The sequence below is a fragment of the Papaver somniferum genome, chromosome 10 (assembly GCF_003573695.1).
Source record: "Papaver somniferum cultivar HN1 chromosome 10, ASM357369v1, whole genome shotgun sequence".
Taxonomy (NCBI): Eukaryota; Viridiplantae; Streptophyta; class Magnoliopsida; order Ranunculales; family Papaveraceae; genus Papaver; species Papaver somniferum.
This window is the reverse complement of record NC_039367.1, coordinates 13,003,742-13,013,791: the sequence shown is the minus strand read 5'-3', so window position 1 is coordinate 13,013,791 and position 10,050 is coordinate 13,003,742. Positions and strand designations below refer to the sequence as shown.

Genomic DNA, 10,050 nt, shown 5'->3' with positions numbered 1-10,050 from the left:
ATTTCGACAATTAATGATCACATTGGATGTAGCTAAAAACGGGCGACCTAAAATTACCGGTATCTGGTTCTCTGGGTCAGGGACAGGTTGGGTATCTAGGATAACAAAATCCACTGGATAAATAAACTTGTGAAACTCTATGAGAACGTCTTCGATCACACCACGAGGAATTTTAACGGACCTATCAGCTAACTAAAGTGTCATCTGGGTAGGTTTTATCTCACCAAGTCCTAGCTTAAGGTACACATGATATGGTAGTAAGTTCACACTAGCTCCTAAGTCAAGCAACACTTTCTCAACACGATATTTACCTATTGTGCAAGAAATGGAAGGGGACCCTGGGTCTTTATACTTAAGAGTAGTGGTATTCTGAATAATAGAACTCACCTGACTAGCTAGAAAGGCTTTCTGCTGGACATTAAGCTTTCGCTTTCGCGTACACATATCCTTGAGAAACTTGGCATAAGAGGGAATCTGCTTAATTGCATCTAGTTGTGGAAGGTTGATAGTTACCTGCTTAAAAACCTCCAATATATCATTAAAATTGGACTCCCTCTTAGTTGGAACTATCATCTGTGGGAATATGGCTCCAGGGACAAAGCCGGGATCAATATGACCCTCATTGGTCTCTTTAGAGACTCTATCAGTCTCCTCAGTTTCTGGTTCAGAAGGGTGAACTACATCATGTTCACTACCAGGCATGGAAACCTTGTTGTCTATCTCTCTACCACTCCTAAGGGTTTTAATAGCATTCACATGATCACCTATTTTATTAATTCCTCTATGGTTGGGTTGAGTCTGACTAGGAAACTTACCTCTTTCTCTTAAAGACTCATTTATCTGACTAACCTGGGTTTTCAACTCGGAAATAGCCTGAGAGTTAGCCTGACCTATTCTCTTAGTTTCTTCTAAACCTTGAGCAACAAATTGCTGAAACTGCACAGTGTTACGAGTTAAGAAAGCAAGAGACTCTTCTAAACTCATAATCTTCTTATCCGAAGGGTTCTGAAACTGTGCCGGAGCTGAAGGATTCTTAGTATAGCCAAAACCTGGGGGAACCTGATCATACTAGACTGACCTTGATTCTGGCCCTTGGACCAAGAAAGGTTTGGATGGTTTCTCCATCCAGGGTTATAGGTTTCTGAATATGGGTCAAACTTCTGTCGGTTATCAAACCTAGTGTTTTTATAAATAGCATTGGCTTGCTCTTCAACAACATGGCCTTCCCAAAAAGGCTCATTTTTTCCACTACTACCACTAGAATGACCTAATTCTAAGGCTTCTAACCTTTTGGCTATAGCTGCTATTTTGGCATCTGACTCATGAGATCCTTCTACCCTATTAACATTTCCTCTACTTAGAAGAATTATTTTCTGGGGTTCCCTACTATTTTCCCATTGTTGGGTCTTATCTGCGATTTCATTCAAAAATGTCATCGCTTCATCAACAGTTTTATTCTCAAACCCACCTGTGCATAAGGACTCAACCATGGTTGTTGTTGAATAATCTAATCTGTCGTAGAGGATCTGAACTAACCTAACCTTCTCCAAACCATGATGAGGACATTGAGATATCAAGTCATTGAACCTTTCTAAGTACATATATAAAGATTCTCCCTCTTGTTGGGCAAAATTACATATTTGTGTCCTAATAGACGATGTTTTATGCCTTGGGAAAAACTTATGTATAAAGGCAGAAGTAAGTTGGTCATAGGTTTCAATTGACTCAGAGTCCAAACTATACAACCAATATTTGGCTTTATCTTTTAAGGAAAAGGGGAATAACCTAAGTTTCAACGCATCATCACTTAGGTTCTTAATTTTCAGAGTGCTACAAACTTCCTCAAATTCCCTAACATGAAAATAGGGGTTCTAATTCTCCTTCCCTAAAAACATTGGGAGCATCTGTAAAGTCCTAGGTTTCAGTTCATAATTTGCCTCGCTTTCAGCTAACTTGATACAAGACGGACGAGAGGTCCTAGTTGGGTTTAGCAAAGCTTTCAAAATTGCCATTTCTGGCACTACCAAAGGACTAGGAGTACTTTCCTCACAAAGAGACAGATTCTCAAAACTGAAGTTTCCAAAAACGGGGCTTTCAAAAGAAGAATCTTCGAGCTCCCCGCCTTCACAAGAAGAACTACTAGGTTTGTCACTAATCAAACGACCTAGAGTGTTTCTTTTCCAAGCCCGTTTAAAAACTTCGGACATACACTAGAAAAACAAAATCAAAAATAAAAGTCCTAAAACGGAAGGGATGTTCTATGCAAACACAAACAAGGCTGACTCCACTACAACAAACCTACTGATTTCTAGCAAACAAAAAGCATGATGTCTCCACTTAGATTGTTTCTAGACCAGCTTCTAATCCTTCGAACGAGAATTCGTTATAATTTAAGTAAACCCCTCTGGAATCAATCCGAGTCAAAGTAAGTTGAATAGAGGCGAGGGAAGCTCGGTGGATCTTTGATACCCAAGGCCTCACCGGTATTACAAGGCGGCGCAGTCACGCATTCAACTTACAGAAACCGTCAAGAACTTCGAAGTATGCTTAAAAGAGTAACCAATATTTTTCGAATGACTTTCCTGTTAAGCTCGTTACCCTATCGGTCTCGTTCTAGTCAAAATTTTAGGCTTAGGTTCGCGTTTGGTGTCATTTTTTTAAGGCGGGCAAGAAGAGAACGATGATGAAATACGAACCCTTATCTTGTATGGGCAATCCTTGCCCTTTACTAGGAAATTAAAGCAGTCGTTTTCAAGTCCTCAACATATATGCATACGAAGGAAGACAGTAACTCGCTGACAGGGGATTCGCGAGTGTTTCGACAAACTTACCTCCCGTACCAGACGGGGGATGAACCTTTGTATTTGACTCGGGCCACGACTCCTATGTCATGTACGAACCCGAGGGGCCGAGGTGATATCGTAATCACCGTCCTTCTCTGCAAACAATTTATATTTAAACTACCCTTCCGTAGGGTTTAAAAATAACGTCCCAAAATTTAAAGTCCAAAGTCCAAATATATATATATATAAAGTGCAAAAGAAAAATAAAGTCTAAAAAAATAAAAATCTAAAAAAATAAAAATGTCTCTCTTTTTTTTCTCTCTCTTTTTTTATATAAAAACAAATCTTCTTCTTTCGCTCCTTTCGCCTTGCCTTTTACTCCAGTCTTTAAGTATTCACCAAAAGCTTTGGCAAAATTTTATTTCGCTCCAAATTCCAAAATCTGAAAGAAAAAGACAAAAACCCAAAAACGTAAAGAAGAACAAATAAAAATAAAAACCTAAAAAAAATCTAAAAAAATCTAGCCTAAAGACAAGTCCCCGACAGCGGCGCCAAAAATTTGATGTGTTTTCAAAGTTGTTGTAGTAATAAGATTCGTTCAAGACTTGTGAAAGCAGATTTTAGACTTAATTTTAAATAAAAATATAGGAAACTTAAATAAAAGTGATATGAAAAATATGGAGAAGACTGGGGCTATGGATTCCACTAATTACCAATATCAAAGTGATTTTATATTCTCTAATTATAATTATGCAAATCCTTCATTCAAATTGATTCTAAATATTGCAAAAGTTGATTTTTTTAGAAATAACAATTGTAAATCGAAAGTATGGGACATAAAAACCCTAGGCTAGCATGCTCCATCAATTGAAATAACAATTGTTTAACAAAAACCATTTTTTTCTATTTATTTATCAAGGAAAATAATCATATAATAATTGCATAAATTAAATAAAATAGAGATTACCACATTTTATTGGCGAAATAGCTTCCTCCGTCGCCCCAGAGGATGGGTTTAGCTCATCATTGTATAAACTTGCTCAAAGTATTGATTCATGCTCAAAATTTGTTCATAAAGATGAAATGGAGAGAAAATAATGAAAAATCGGGTGTTTGCAACGTTTATAATTGTTGCAAAACACTGTTACAAAGAACGATAGAAAAGAACTGTTGTTGTTGTATCTGTGCGACCCTCGTGTGTCTATCGTTGTCACTGTTGATAAACGACTGCCTCTGGTGGTCTTTTGTTCTTCGTTTTCTTCCTAGCAGCAGCAGAAAGGTTTTCTCTGCAACACGATCAATCTCCTCTGTTGTTACTCTAAACTCCCCCAAACTCTCCAGACCGCTTCTATGTGATCCTAGGAACCTATTTATACCCAGTAGCACCAAGAAATCTCGCTATAACTTAAGATAATTCTCTCTTAACTCGGCCTTGATGAAAAATATCCTGGGAATATTTTCTTTCCTGATTAAGCTTCTCACGCTGTTTCCCCACGCCAAATTATTCTCAACGCATCCAGTCATTGTCCAGACGTGTTCCAACATGCAGCAGCCACGCGAAAATCTCTTGGTCACTCAATCAAGACTCGGAATGGAAAACCAACCCGTGATGCTCAGATTTCATATCTTGGGTTATCTAGCCAAATTTGATCGAAACAAACACCCATACCAGCTCTGTTAGGACATATCACAACTACCCATGAAGTTTCAACGATTGAATCGCATATAAACTCCTCCAAAATCCGATCGAAAAATCTGCAGTGAAGTGAATATTTTTCCCGCCATTTTTCATTTTTGAAATGTTGAAGATGAAGTGCCCCTATCCTTTTCTGGGGTGCGAATAGAAGATGGGTGCTGAGGAAAAACTTGGGTGCTGGGATGAATTTGAGATACGCATAACCTTGGGTTTCCCTTAGCCAAATCTGGGGTCCGTATATCAAATGTCCTCCAGGGGTCCAAATAACACTTTTTGAGCAACTTTTTCCAGACAAGTGTATTTCTCCAAAAACACCTACACAAACATAAAAACACCATAATAAGTACAAAATCAAGCACTAGCAATACATACACTGAGGACAATTCAGACACAAAAATGTGTGTATCATTAGGTAATTAAGACTCATACATGTGGTATCTAACCATATTCTTCTTAACCATAACTAGTTCAAATGACTTCAAACGAATTAGTTAGAGAGTTGTTAAATTGCAAGGAAATCTCATGTACTACACAAGACACAATTAAAGCAAAGATGATTTGATTCACTTGAATCGGCTCATGAACTTTATAGCCACGGTTTACATACTGCATTCCTTAGTCTTTAAAGATTTAGTTCAGAGATCATCTTTAGATACATAACCTTTCTTAAGTTCACAAACAAGTTCGCGGACTTAAGACAACCGGGCAGAGTTTCCAAACTCAGCAGAAAATCTCGGTAAGAAACGTTCCGCCAGTTCGCGGACTGGGTTCGCGGACTGAGTTCGTGGACTGGTACTCACGCAAACAAGTTTTGAAACTCCAGCATAATTTCTCGGGAAGAGAAGTTCCGTCAGTTCGCGGACTGCGTTCGCAAACTGAGTTCGCGGACTGCGTTCGCAAACTGAGTTCGCGGACTTTGCTGGGCCAATCCTCCGGTTTCTCTTGGTCAACAAAGTTCACAAACTTTGGTTCAAGGAATAGGAATTATGCACATATGTGTTTCCACAACAATACTTATGTCCATCATTGGTTATGTAATCTAAACTCTCATTTCAATCATTGAAATATTCTTAGAGGACGTTATATAGTTGTTATTCACAAACCATTTTTCGTCAAAGCAATTTTTCAAAGTGATTGAAACATAACATGACTTTCGTCACTAGGTAAAGATGAACTTGGTTAAAGCGAAAGCTTACCAACACATATTTTGAGGAATATGTAAGCGAGATAAACTCAGCTCGAAACAATAAATTGTTTCACATATTCAGAAATTTCCCAACATGTCATGTGTGCCCCAATTCTTTTGCAATCCCCACCGCATTTATTAGGGCTTCTTGGTGAGGATGCACTTTCAACACAAACAGGTTGTGTTGAGGTGAACAAAATCTTGCTCACCACAGGTATTTAAATACAAGATCAAACATGGAATCTAGGAATTTAACAACTTCCTTGAAACTTTCAATAACTGCTCCATACCTTTTTAAGATGTTATCCCTTGTCCAACTCTTGTCTGGGAGATCCTTCTTAATAGTACTCGTTCCTTTATTGGTCTTCTTTGGTACCCATTTATGAGTAGCTTTTGGAGCAACGTATTTCTTTTTCTCCCCAATATAATTATGAAACTTGTTGGGGGAATACTGACAGAACTGATATTATGAGACTCAACTTTTCTCCAGTTTGGAACATCAGATCTTGTCATCCTTACAGAATCAGATCTAGTGTTATCTCGTGTAAGAAATCTGCAATTCCTTTGCAAGTGACCTGGTTTTCCACAATAAAAACAATGTTTAGTAGAATGGAAAAAGTTATGTTTAGTATTACCTGAATGTGTATGTGCTTGCTTTGGAGCTTCCCAGGATTTCCTCTTTTTGCCATCCGTAGTTGGTAGAGATACTTTACTTTTGTTAACCGTGGAAGGTTTTGGTTGAGAAGAAACTTTAGCTTTGGAAAATTTTACCTCTTTGCAAATACTAGGAGCGTTTATTCCTTCATAGCCCAATCCTCGTGTATCACGATGAATTATACATGCTCCCAATATCGAGGATAATTTATCTAATCTGCTATTTCTAGACAAACTCTCTTTTAAGCTCGAGTTTTCTTCTTCCAAACTTTTGACCTTTTCAAGTGCAATAACTAGATCATTCTTGGATGATTCACATTGAACTTTGAGATCTTCTCGTTCCGAATCAAGTAACAAATTCTTATCAATGTTCTCCAAGTTATCTAGCTTTACTTGAAGAATAATTTCCACATCTCGACCTTCGGCAATTTCTTCTTTAAGCTTTCGTATTTCGTTGAGATAATCTCTTGCACCACTAGAATCAAGTTGGTCTTGCAAGTCTTTATTCTGATTATGAAGTCTGTCATATTTAACTTTCTCACTGAAAATGGTGCTTTCAGCCTCCGAGAGTTTCCAATGTCTTTCTTTAAGAAGATTATTAACTACTGGATCAACATGGAACACTTCTTCGTCAGAATCAGAATCAGTATCCGAAGGAATTTTTCTAGAAGCTAATGCAACCTCGACTGCCAACTCTTTGGGAATATAAAATTCAGGTCCATCATCAAGAGTAGGCAAAGCTACTGCATATCCCAATTGTCTACGACTCCAGCTAGGACATACTGTAGACGGATGCTCGAAACCACGACAGTTATAGCATTCTACATCATCATTAGGAGATGTTATAACTTTAGAAAAACTCTTTTTCCTATCTCCCAAAGGTTTTCTAAATTGTCGTGGAGAACATCCTTAGTATCTGGCGAACTGGATTTATCCTTAGAGGATTCAGAATTGTTCGCAGCTTTAAGAGAAATCACCCCTTTTCTTGCGTGTTCACTATCAAAGATCTTTAAATTTCCAACAAGAGTGTTTCTGGAGAGTGTAGAAAGATCGTTTGCTTCTTCAATGGCATGTTTATTAGACTCGTATCTTGATGGTAGAGACCTGAGAATTTTGCACACAATATCTTTCTCTGGAATAGTTTTTTCTAATGAATATGAGGCGTTAACTATTTGAGAAAGTCTTTGGTCAAACTCATCAAAGGTTCCATCATCAGACATGCGAAGGTTTTCCCAGTCAGATGCTAGGTATTGAAGCCTCGCTTCTTTCTCCGCGGCATTCCCTTCAAATACGGTTTCTAAGATATCCCAAGCATCTTTAGACTTATTGCACGTAGTCACGTGGTGCTGAAGATCTGGGGTAATGGCATGGATGATACCATTTAGTCCTTCAGAATTTTTCTTTGCAGCAAGAATCTCAAGATCATCATAATCACCAATATCCTTTTCAACAGTTACACCGTCTACTGTATCTGATGGAGGATCATAGCCATTAACAATAAAAACCCATGATTTATAATCTCGCGCTTGTATAAAAGAACGCATAACAATTTTACACCATAAATAGTTCGTGTCATTGAAGACTGGAGGTACGTTTATAGAGATAACACCTCTGTGCACAAAATCAGATTGCTACAAACACATACTTATGAGGTCTTAGCGTCTATGCCTGCTCTGATACCAATTGAAAAAGTGGGGGTCTAACAACACCACCCAATATTTCGCTTAGCAATCTGTATGGACTAACTCCAATATACTTTGCTGGAGAATCAACTAGACAGTCAGACTCAATTTATAAAAAGTATATCAAAGAGTTTTATATCTCTATCTCTTGATTCAATCAGCAATCAGCAAATAGGGATTTGCGAGCCCGATTAAACATAAGAGGATTAACTTGAACGGTACCAAAGACCAATGTTCAGGTGTCAATCAATTCACTCAACAACCCTAAGGTCAGATACAAGAACTGATTGGTCTTGACGTACAACTTGTGATATTTCTATTATATAAATAAAATATAATGCGGAAAAGAAATAACACAGATACCAGAATTTTGTTAACGAGGAAACCGCAAATACAGAAAAATCCCGGGACTTAATCCAGAATAAACACACACTGATTATAAGTTGTTACACCAATTTCCTACTACCTATTCGTACTAGATGTAATACCTTCTTCAACACTTGTAAGACTCCTAGTAGAATACCGATTCTCTTTAGAAATTCTTCACACAAATCTTCTAGCAGAATCCAAGGTTCTCTTTAGAAGACACACCACCACGATTGATACGATTCAGTATCTTGTTTGCAGAAAACACCGGTTTGATTTCTCTTTAGATGTGAATCAAGGTTTTGGAAATCTTGTATTTATTTTGATAAAAACAATTACTAGGTAAAAGTAATATCAAAAACAAACTTGTAGATTAGGGATTATTATACTCTTCAATAAAGGAAGAGAAACCTAATAACTCTACAACAAGAACAACTAGAATAAATCTAGAGATATATTGTTTAAAACTTTTCAAGGATTTTTACGAGATGCCTCAATAGAAGTTTTTCTTTCTAGTCTCCGATTTTGACTAACAAGTGTTGGTATACAATCGGAAACTTAAATCTATCAAAACCTAGGGTTTATGATCAACAACTCTTGAATGGTTTTATATCAGAAGAGAAAACCTTATAATAGACAAGAGGTGAAAAACCTAGATTACAAGTTGTATGATCAATCACGAAGATTAAATCCAACTTGGCTTTGTGATCCCCAATACAAAGACTTTTATCTCACTCTTGTTCACGAAGAACAGAAGACGTGGAAAACAACCTGCAAAGCTTACGCCAATTTTCCAAAGGGGATAAAAAACGTGTAAACTCACGAACCCTTTATTTATAGTGAGCAATAGCTTGGAAGCTAAGCAAAGCTATTTTACTTTTTCAAGACTCTCCTAAATAAAGGAGTCTTTCCTAAGTTACAACTCTTGCCAAAATAATTAAATAAATAATTAATTTAGCAAATTGTATTTTTGTGAATAAATCACAAATTAAATTAGGAAGGAATCACAAACACTTTAATATAGTAATCAAAGATGTTTGGAATAATAGCTAACTTGCGTAGATAAGGAAACATCACCAACTTGACCAAAAATGCCTTTTAGTCACGTAATTGGGCCCAAGTCCGTGAACTGTTACAAACAACCCATGGATTGTTTCCTACTAACGAACTGTAACAATCACAACAACACTTATAATTGTTACTTTAATAAATCACTCATAACTTCATCGTTATAACTCGGAATTGAGTGATTCTTGGCTCGTTGGATTCATAAGCTCATTCACTATAACAAGAGATTCTTTATAAGGATAAAGGTTATTGTCTCCAAGTTAATGAATCAAATAACCTCAAGTATATATACATAAATGTACATTTACCGTTATTGAAATTGTTCCATAGAGTGAGCATTTATCTTGATAGATTAGAAAGGTAGAACTGAACAAGATCTGAATAAAATCAATCACATACCTTTGTTGATGAAGTACTTGTTGATGCCTTCTTTTAGTCTTCAATCTTCAATCTTCATCCTTTAAGGATAGCTTCGATTCAACTTCTTAGACCTAATCTAGTCCGAAACTATCTTTAGTATGCTAAATCAAGAATGCATTTTGGAAACTAAAATTGACAACTAACTTGACATACCAACACTAGTGGGTTCAACCGAGCAGTGGTCTAACAAACATA

At 37.0% G+C, this 10,050-nt stretch overlaps 1 pseudogene; it reads left to right on the top strand.

Moving 5' to 3' along the window:
- The first annotated feature begins 1,548 nt into the window (after positions 1-1,548).
- Positions 1,549-1,648, top strand: LOC113319806 (annotated as a pseudogene).
- The last annotated feature ends 8,402 nt before the right edge of the window (positions 1,649-10,050 follow it).